The sequence below is a fragment of the Aotus nancymaae genome, unplaced genomic scaffold (assembly GCF_030222135.1).
Source record: "Aotus nancymaae isolate 86718 unplaced genomic scaffold, 86718_ANA_hifiasm-v0.15.2.pri h1tg000053l, whole genome shotgun sequence".
Classification (NCBI taxonomy): domain Eukaryota; kingdom Metazoa; phylum Chordata; class Mammalia; order Primates; family Aotidae; genus Aotus; species Aotus nancymaae.
In genome coordinates, this window is record NW_026988467.1 from 1,502,375 (window position 1) to 1,511,050 (window position 8,676).

General features: G+C 55.6%; 1 long non-coding RNA gene across 1 annotated transcript; it reads right to left on the bottom strand.

Annotated features, from left to right (window-relative positions):
* Positions 1 to 2,723: 2,723 nt before the first annotated feature.
* LOC135269506 (uncharacterized) lies at positions 2,724 to 8,141 on the bottom strand. The gene is made up of 3 exons (XR_010337775.1): positions 7,996 to 8,141; positions 3,923 to 6,245; positions 2,724 to 3,103 (listed from the first exon to the last, which is right to left on the bottom strand). It is a non-coding gene; the product is annotated as an uncharacterized LOC135269506 (long non-coding RNA).
* Between the last annotated feature and the right edge of the window lie 535 nt (positions 8,142 to 8,676).

The window sequence follows — 8,676 nt, forward strand, 5'->3', positions numbered from 1 at the left end:
ATCCTGGATGCTATTATGCTTTCTCCCCTGGCAAAGATGGCCCTGCTGGATACAATGAGTTATAAATTTCCCTTCAAAGATTGCTACATCAGTATGTTCAGTTCTTTGTCCTCCATTTAAAATTTTAACTTCCTCGTAGTTTCAGTAAACAACCTTCTTCACCAGTTCTAATCAGTAGTTCACATCTGTTCCCCTCGTCACCTGCTTCGTCCTAACTCATCCTGGTCACCTGCTTCTGTCACCTGCTCCAGTCACCTGCTTTGACCTAGGTCACCCCTGGCTACCTGCTCTGCCCTGCCCACAGCCATCCTTCCCACCAGCCTACCCACCCTGCCACTCCGGCCTCTACCCCTGCTCTCTTTAAAATAGCCAGTCAGGATTGGTCTAGACTGCGTGATCTAACCCTAGCCAATAGGAGAATGACACACAGCAGGGGCGGCCTCCGTCAGGAATAAGTGCCCCTCCCCTCCTTGCCCAGACGTGCTCTCACTGTTGCTCCATCTGGGAGCTACACCCTTCTGCAGAAGTAAACTGCCTTGCTGAGAGGATTTATCTTCTAGTGCTATTTCTTTTGCAGCACTGGAATTTTACGTATAACAGCCCCACTCTACTCCAGAACTAAACCAGGGCAGAACACATCCTGCATCCCTTGAATCATGCCCCTAGACCCCAGGATCAGGGTCATCTCTCTCCCAGGCCGTGCTTTCCCGACCCAGTGCCCCTGTCTGGATGGTAAAAGCAAGAAGTGAACACACACATCCACCAAGAGTACCTTCTCCATCCTGCCTGATGAATCTTTTTGCCTGGGGCTTCATCTTTGAATTAGTGTCTTCTGGGAGACAAGAAAAAAGCAAGCAGAAGCCTGACAGAGCAGCCGTAAACAAGTCATTCCGTTTGCGGTGTGGGGCTGCAGCGAGGTTTCCGTCTCCAGGTTGGGTGGAGGTGGAAAGCCTGATGGATGGAGCTGAGGGAGGGTGGGGGGAGGCTGGGTCATGGAGTCCAAGTGGGCCCTGCCTGGCGTGAAACCTGCACCCTTCTCCTGGCAGAGCCAACATGGCCCATCCTGTCCCTTCCTCCTCCTCTCTTCCAGAAGGATGGCTTTGCCCGAGGTTCATGGTGGTCCACCCAGACCCCCCTGCAAGGTGTGTGCATCGTGTGGGTGACACAGCTGGGGACAGGTGTGTTGTAATGGGGTCAGGATTTGTTTTAATCAGATATGGTGAGACACACAGACAGGGAAAAGACCCATGAAGGAGGAAGTTTGTTATGCTTGCAGATTCCTGGAAACAGGAAGTGCTGGGTACCAGGTGGGGCCACGGGGGGGAAGCACTTGGGTGGCCAGGAGGCTGGTGGGGAGGAAGTGGGTAACACCAGTGTTCCTGTGGTTTCTGTGGGAAGGAGCAAGTGATGCAGGGTGGGCAGACTCAAGATAGGCTTGTGGTAGGCTCAGGATAATTCCTGCTGGCTCTGGGGAGAGAGGCTACCCCTAGCTGTCTGGCACCTGGCCTGGGGTGACGAGAGCAGGTGGGCGGTGGCCCTGGGGGGAGGCGCTATAGAGGAGGGGGTGGGCTGTGGGCTCTGGGTGGGCTGGTAGGAAAGGTGGGCTCCCAGGCCAGTCCTTTACTACCTTTAGAAATTGCCAGCCCTGGGAGGGGCAGTTCCTTCAGGGTCAGTAAGCCCTCAGAGGTCAAAGTGTCAGAAACAGACAATTAAAAGCATGGTGGAAGATTAAAGAAACATAATACCATCTTCCTTTCACTGAGCACGCATGATAGACCAGGTGTTTTTCAAATATTCACTCACTCAATTTGTGCCGTAGCCCCGAGAGGTGGGAATTATACTCACGCAGGGACAGAGACCCCGAGGCTCAGAGAGCTACTGTGCATTGCCTGTGGTCATGGAGCTGACGTGGCCCCAAGGGGTCTGTACCAGGTCTGGTCCCTGACCCTCACGGACCCCCAGCCAGTGACCCTCACCAAGGCCCTGCATGGGGAATCCAGTCTCCCGTCTCCCGATCAGGCCCCTTCCCTGTCCCACCAGGGACTGAGCAGTGTTAAACTCATTGATCCATTGATCAGTTCATTCACGATTGGCACTGAACGGCTTCCAGTGCCGAGTTCAGATGGCAGCCGCCCAGGGAAGCAGAGCCGACTGTGAAAGAAATAGACCCTTCCCCTGCGAGTGCCGGCAGGGACCCCGGCCCAGAGAAGGATGTGGCGTGGCGTCCGCGGAAGCCAACATATAACTTGCTGTTAGATAGATGTGTGTTTTTACGTGCAGAGGGATGGGGACGTCTCATTCATGGGAAGCCAGGCGTGGATGCGATGCAGGTTTCTTCCCTGCGGGCGCTGGCTCCTGCAGGTATGGCAGAGATGGATGGGCCTCGGAGGGACAAAAGGCACCCGAGGCCTCCGAGGCACAGCTGGGCCTGAGCCGGGGCTGCTTAATTCATTTCCAGTCTCCTCCCATTTATCACCTGGCATCCGCATGTTCGGGTATTTGTTTATCGTATTTATTAATGTTGTAAAATTTCACCCCGTGTGCTGTAGGGACTGTCCACCCCCAGACCCAGGGAGAAAGGGCAGCCCCAGGACTGCTGGCCTTGGGGGCAGGGCACCCGCAGGGTTTGCACGGGGGTGCTGCCAGCCCCGCATACTGTCCTGAGCTCCATGTTGAGCTTTGCCCTGTGACCCAGTTCCTGACTGAGACCAAGTCCCCGCCAGGCACTGCAGCCCCAGCTCCAGGGGAAACCTGGGACAACCTGGGTGAAGGTGACCCAGAGACAATGGGGCCGTGGGCCCAGCTTCCCCGTCCTAGCCGTCACAGGGATGCTGCCGGGCTCCGGCCCCACCTCTCTGACTGTACCATTGCTTTGGGAAGAACTGCAGCCTTTCTCTTCTAGGCCTTTCAGGGGCTCAGCTGTCCCCGAGCAGCACAGGGGCCCCGGTTCTGAGATGCCGCCGGTGCAGCTTTGCTTCCTGTAGCACGTCCTTGTTTGCCCCTCGAGTGGCCAGGCCCAGGGCCCTGAGAAAACATTTCCCTGAAAATCAGCGTCCTCACTGGTGTCTTCTACAATGGAAACCACAGAATGTCCCTTGAAATCCTGTGAACACAGCTGAGTTAGGACGGAGGAAAGCCACACACCCTGCTCTCCCCTCTGCCCCAAAGCAACGCCTGGGCCAGGCCCTCCTCTTAGCCTCCCTTCAGGAACCACCTCCAGGCCAGAGTCCTCCGAACTCTATGGCCCATGTTCCCCCCACACCTGCAAATGTGACCAAGTTCCTGGTTCTGTTACTAACTTATGACATCTCAGGAGTCCTGGACTCACTCTCGAGCTACTTCCTACCAGTCTCTAAGTCCTGACTGAGCTGGGCACCCACCATGTCCTCAGGGAGACAGATAGTGAATGAGTGAGTGAGTGAGTAAGTGAATGGAAGGATGCTAGGTTCTGGTCAAGCCTTGAGTGCCACACTTGGGCGTTTGGGCTTGAATGGGCAGACAGGTGGCTAAACAGGGGCCTCCTGTCACCTGCGTGAGCCCACCTGGGATGCTTCCAGGATGGAGCCCTGTCAGCTGCTACATCAGTACGGGTGGAGGTCACTGAGTCCCTGAAAGGACACAGGTGAGGGGCAAGGAGGAGGAGGAGCTGGAGGGCAAATTCTCACCTTAGCCCCACACCTCGCGCCAGCCCCGCCTTCCGCACGCCCACCCACTGCCCAAGTCATTAGCTCCATTTGCTGTGCCTGACAGGGACGGGGCTGAGTGGAGGTTTCCCCTTCTGGGCAGTAGGGGAGCATCAGGGCAGATGCTAGAGGGGCTGGGCCCCGTGGGGACGGCTGTGGTCCCTGCCACAGTCCCGGCTTCACCCTCGTCACCACCAAAGTTGCAGGGGGACAGACGCAGGAGCTGCGGGGGAGATCACCGTTTCTGTGATGAGGGCCTGGTTCTCAGGGCTTGATCACAGAGCACACTCGAGGCAGCATGTGAGTGGACAGGGCCTATGGACTGGAGTAAGGGCCAGGTTCTATGGGATGGAGTGAAGGTCCCAGGTCACCGGTCGGTGGTCAGGAGTTCCAGGCCAGCCTGGCCAACATGGTGAAAGCCAGTCTCTACTAAAAAACACAAAAATTAGTCAGGCGTCGTGGTGCTGCCTATAACCCTAGTTACTCAGTAGGCTGAGGCAGGAGAATTGGTTGAACCTGGGAGGTGGAGGTTGCAGTAAGCTGAGATCGCGCCACTGCACTCCAGCCTGGGTGACAGAGCGAGACTGTCTCAGATAAAAAAATAAAAATAAAAATAACCAAGACCACCCTTATAAAACCATCAGATCTTGTGAGACTTCTTCACTGCCATGGGAACAGTATGGGGGAACCAGCCACCGTGATTCAACTCTCCCATCAGGCCCCTCCCACAACATGTGGGAATTATGGGAGCTACAATTCAAGATGAGATTTGGGTGGGGACACAGCCAGACCCTATCAGTGCATGTGCAGCAGACGCAGTTCTCAGCAAAGTGCCTGGTCTCACATGACCCTCGAGGTGCACCGCAGAGCAGGCAGCATCTGCAGGATGGGAGTGGAGGAGCCGCGGTCCAGGATGTTTCCAGAGGGGAGGAGATGGAGCCCCGACTCACGCCTAGGCTGTGTGCCTCCCATGCCTGCAAGCCTTGCTTGGGTGCCATGCTGACTGGCAGTGAGGTGACATCCTCACCACAGAACAGGTGTGGAAGAGCCGTGGGGCCTTGGGGAATGGCAGTCTGCCTGGTGGTGGCGCATTTGGCTGGACACTGGAAAATAGGAAGCCCTTCACATGCGTGGTTAGCAGGGACCCGAGGGGCCAGGAGGAGTGCCAGGCATGTTTTGTCAGCTGTTCTGAGCTGCCTGTGAAGTGCAATTGACAACCGTTGCCACCTCAAAGGGTAGGAGGTGAGAGAAGTGAGAGGCAGGAGCTTTGCAGTACAATTCCTGGCATGTGATGTGAGCTCACGAACACACAGCAGCTCCTACTGTCACTATTATTGTCAGAATTTGGCTATCTGGAGATGGGTGCAGAGAATTAAGCACATGTAAAATGCTTAGTGCAGAAATAAAAGCTCTTTGTTTCTGACAGCTCAGAGCTGCCTGGTGTGGACTGGACTGACGTGGGTTCTTTGCAGAACTGGCTGGTCTCAGAGCGGGGACGCTAGCGAGAGGCATCTGGTTCAGGTGTGGACAGCCCAGAGAGGCTTCTCAGGCCCTTCCACCAATGTGGGGGATTCCAGGCCCCTTCTGACGTCTGCCCTTCTGAAGGCTCTGCCCTCTTTTTAGAAGCAACACTGTCCTCTGTCTTGAACCTGGCGTTTTTTCCTCTTGGCCCCAGCGAGCTGTGCCAGGTGGCCGCAAATGCAGAGCCTTGGGTGCCCCTCTTCCTCCTAAGGAGAGGCCATTTCCCTGTGGTCTCTGCATGTGCTGGGCACCCTGCCAGAATCAACCCGTTTCATCTCCCTCTTCCAGCCCCTCAGTAACCAAAATGGACTTTTCTGCAGAATGTGGAGACTCAAGGCTTGCCCAATGCCAGAGCAGAGGAGAGGCTTCCCTGGACACCTCTGCAGGTATCATGGGGGCTGCTGTCCTGTCCTTGAGGCTGAGATGAAACACCTTCAGTGATGCCAACACATGCCTGGGGGCATTGAGGAGGCGATATGGGTGAGGAACGCTTGTTTGGGTAAAAGAGGAAAACACGTACAGATTGCCCTTAATGGAAGCCAGATGCCAGCTCAGTGCTTGGACTCACACATCAAAGTGACCCATCAACATTCAGGTGTCAAGGAGACAGCCACAGAGACGCAGGCTGGTGTTTTTCCTGCAGGGATGGCCATAATCTGGATATTTCAAAGCAGAGAGATGGGGAGTCCATTGGGCCCAGAGCCCTCTCTGCTGTCACTGAAGCTGTCGTCTCCCGGTCCCCAGGCTGGCAGCTGCCCTATTTCTTTCCCCTGCTGCCAATGTGACTAAGCACATCCAAGCTGCGCCCCTCCCTAGACAGCTGCATGTTTGCCCGTCTCAAACGTCTCAATCGCCGATAAAGAGAGATGTGTCTCTCCCGCTTCAAACTGAAGTGGCATCTTTGGGGTAGGAATGATGGATCAAAATCGCATTTCTTCTGCACCCGTCTCTCCTTTTCAATGGAGGCAGCGTGCTTGGATGGTGAGAAGATTCTTTTTTAGCCCCTCAGGTGTGCTTGGAGGAGGCACTGGCCGGGCTTCCCTGCAGGAACGACAAGTCTTGGTGACTCTCCTGAGCTTGACAAATAGCCCTGTCTCCCCGATGACAGCGGCCCGGGTGCGGGGAAAGAGCAGCAGGAGCGACTCATGATAGATATGTTTTCCTTTTCTGAGTCAGGGTTTGCTTATGGGGAGTGGATGCCAGAGAACACAGAAGCCAATGAAAGGCCATTGAAAAATTGGATTGAAAAAAGCGCCCCCTAAAGACAGAGCCTGTTACAGCTGGCAGGTATTCCGGGATGTGGGGGTGGAAAGGACAGTTTCCTGCAGAAGCTCATGTCGGGGATGTGAGTCCAGGGCCATGAGGCCACCCACACTCTAGTAACAGTCACACCAGAAGCTGGGCTCAGCTGGGAGGGACTGGGGACAATGTGTCTGGCAGTTTATTCCTCACTTTCTAGAAAAAGGAACTAGAGATGTCACGGTGGCTCTGGGTGTCTGGGACGGGGTGCAGGGAGTGGGAGCTGGTGGGGAGCACTGGCTTCTTTTGAGCATTACGGCGTCACCAGCCCTGCCCTTTCCCTTCCCAAAGGACCCCTATCTCGGCTTCCTCTTCTCTGAGAGGTTCCTAGCTTGGGCTCCCAAGGCCACCCTAGGTGACAGAGCTGGCTTCCTGTTCCTGCGAACCTTCAAAACCAGCCCTGGCAGGCAGGGCAAAGGGCCGGGCACAGTCACAGCCTGGGTGGGGAAGAGTAGAGAGCTTTCCTGGATGCAGAGACTCCTGGGGAGACTCCCAGCAGGGCTGGTGGCCGCTCCCAGGCTATGCTGTCGGACATGGCCCCTGACCACCTGTGGCAATGTAAATTTAAATTCACATGAATGCAGTTATGTACAAAATTAAATTCCTCAGACACGGGAGTTCACATTTCAAATACTCAGTGGCCACATTGTAAATACCCATCCACCCGGGAAATTCCATCAGACACTGCTGCTGTCCCTAATCTTATTCCTCTCCTGCTTACAACTCCCTGGCCAGCACCTGGCCAGGCTGCCATCCTTTCTTGACCAAGCTGAGACCCAGAGGTTTCTCGAGGACTGGTGATGACACTGTCTAGCTGTCCCCGAGTGTCCCCGGGGGGCTGTGTGACAGAGCAGACAGCACGAGGGACAGCAAGAGTATCTCTTTGGGTGTCTGGGGGTGAGGCCGTATCCTCTCCATCGATTAGGGGTAGGAGGGGTGCAAGGAGCCGGGTCCTACCTCTTGCTGGGACCCACCCAGAGGAAGGAGATATTGGCGGCATCTGGCCGAGTCCAGGATGGTTGCTGGCTGGGGCCCAGGGTGAGGCATGGAGCCAGTCCACTGGCCTGCTGGGACAGGGTGACCTTCCCCAACAAGAACAAAAAGCGTGTGGTTTATCTTCCCTCAAGGGCATCTCTGCTGCACCTAGGCCAGCCACTGGCTCCCTTTTGAAACTCCCCAGGGGCCTCCAGCCGCCCAGCAGCCCCTCTATGGGTTCTCCTCCAGTTCAGCTGCAGGACAGGTTGGGAAGCTGCTTGTTCTGGGAGGTTCAGAACTGGTGGTCCGCCTGAGAGCGAGTGGGACAGTCCAGCACAATACTCATTGTCAAATGCCATCAGCAGGCCAACAGAGGAACTCCACTACACATTCAATCCAGGGACACTTGCTGGGGACAGCCTGCAGCCCAGGCATGGGCATGGGTGAGCTAGGGCTCCCAAGCTGGAGGGGCAGAGAAGCACACAAGCCCGGGGAAGCCGTGATGCCCAGTATTTACCTGACCAGTCGTTCTACGGGCCAGCACGTCTCCTCCAGGCACCCACGCTGTGCAGAGGCTATGCTTCTGCGACTTAGCCACGTGGGACATAGCTACTTCTGTGCTGAGAATCCCCAACCTGTGCTCCTGCCTTTGGAGCTGCTGAGACTTTTCCTGTTTGCATCTCAAGGCCTTGTGTGGGCATGGGTGGCACCTTTGGCAGTGACAGGAATAGTGGCCAGAAGCAGGGCAGGAAGCAGGGGTGGGATTAGTGGGAGAGCGGGCTGGGCGTGGGCTCACATCCTCACTCCACTTCATCTCTGAGTCTGTTGCCTCCCCTTTAAAATGGGCAATCATAGCGATCTTTCTGGCTGCTGTGGGATTCACACAAAGAAACAGAGAGCAGCCCGGCATCTGGAAGGAAGGTGGAGGACTGACAGCTTGCTATCAGCATGTCTGTCTTGTATTTTTGTTCTGCCACGGTGCACAGCTGGTGGGGTGGTCTCAGGGGAGTCACAGAGTCTCTCTGGGTCCAGGAAAACCCCCTAGCCCATGGGCTTATGGATCACTACCTGGGATAAGGCACACAGGCATGTTGTATTGAGCCAGGACAGGTTTAGATGCTCAAGGAGGGTAGATAGCTTCTGTGCTATAAAGATTCCTTCCTGTGTGCTGTTGTTGTTTGGATATCGTTCTTCGGTT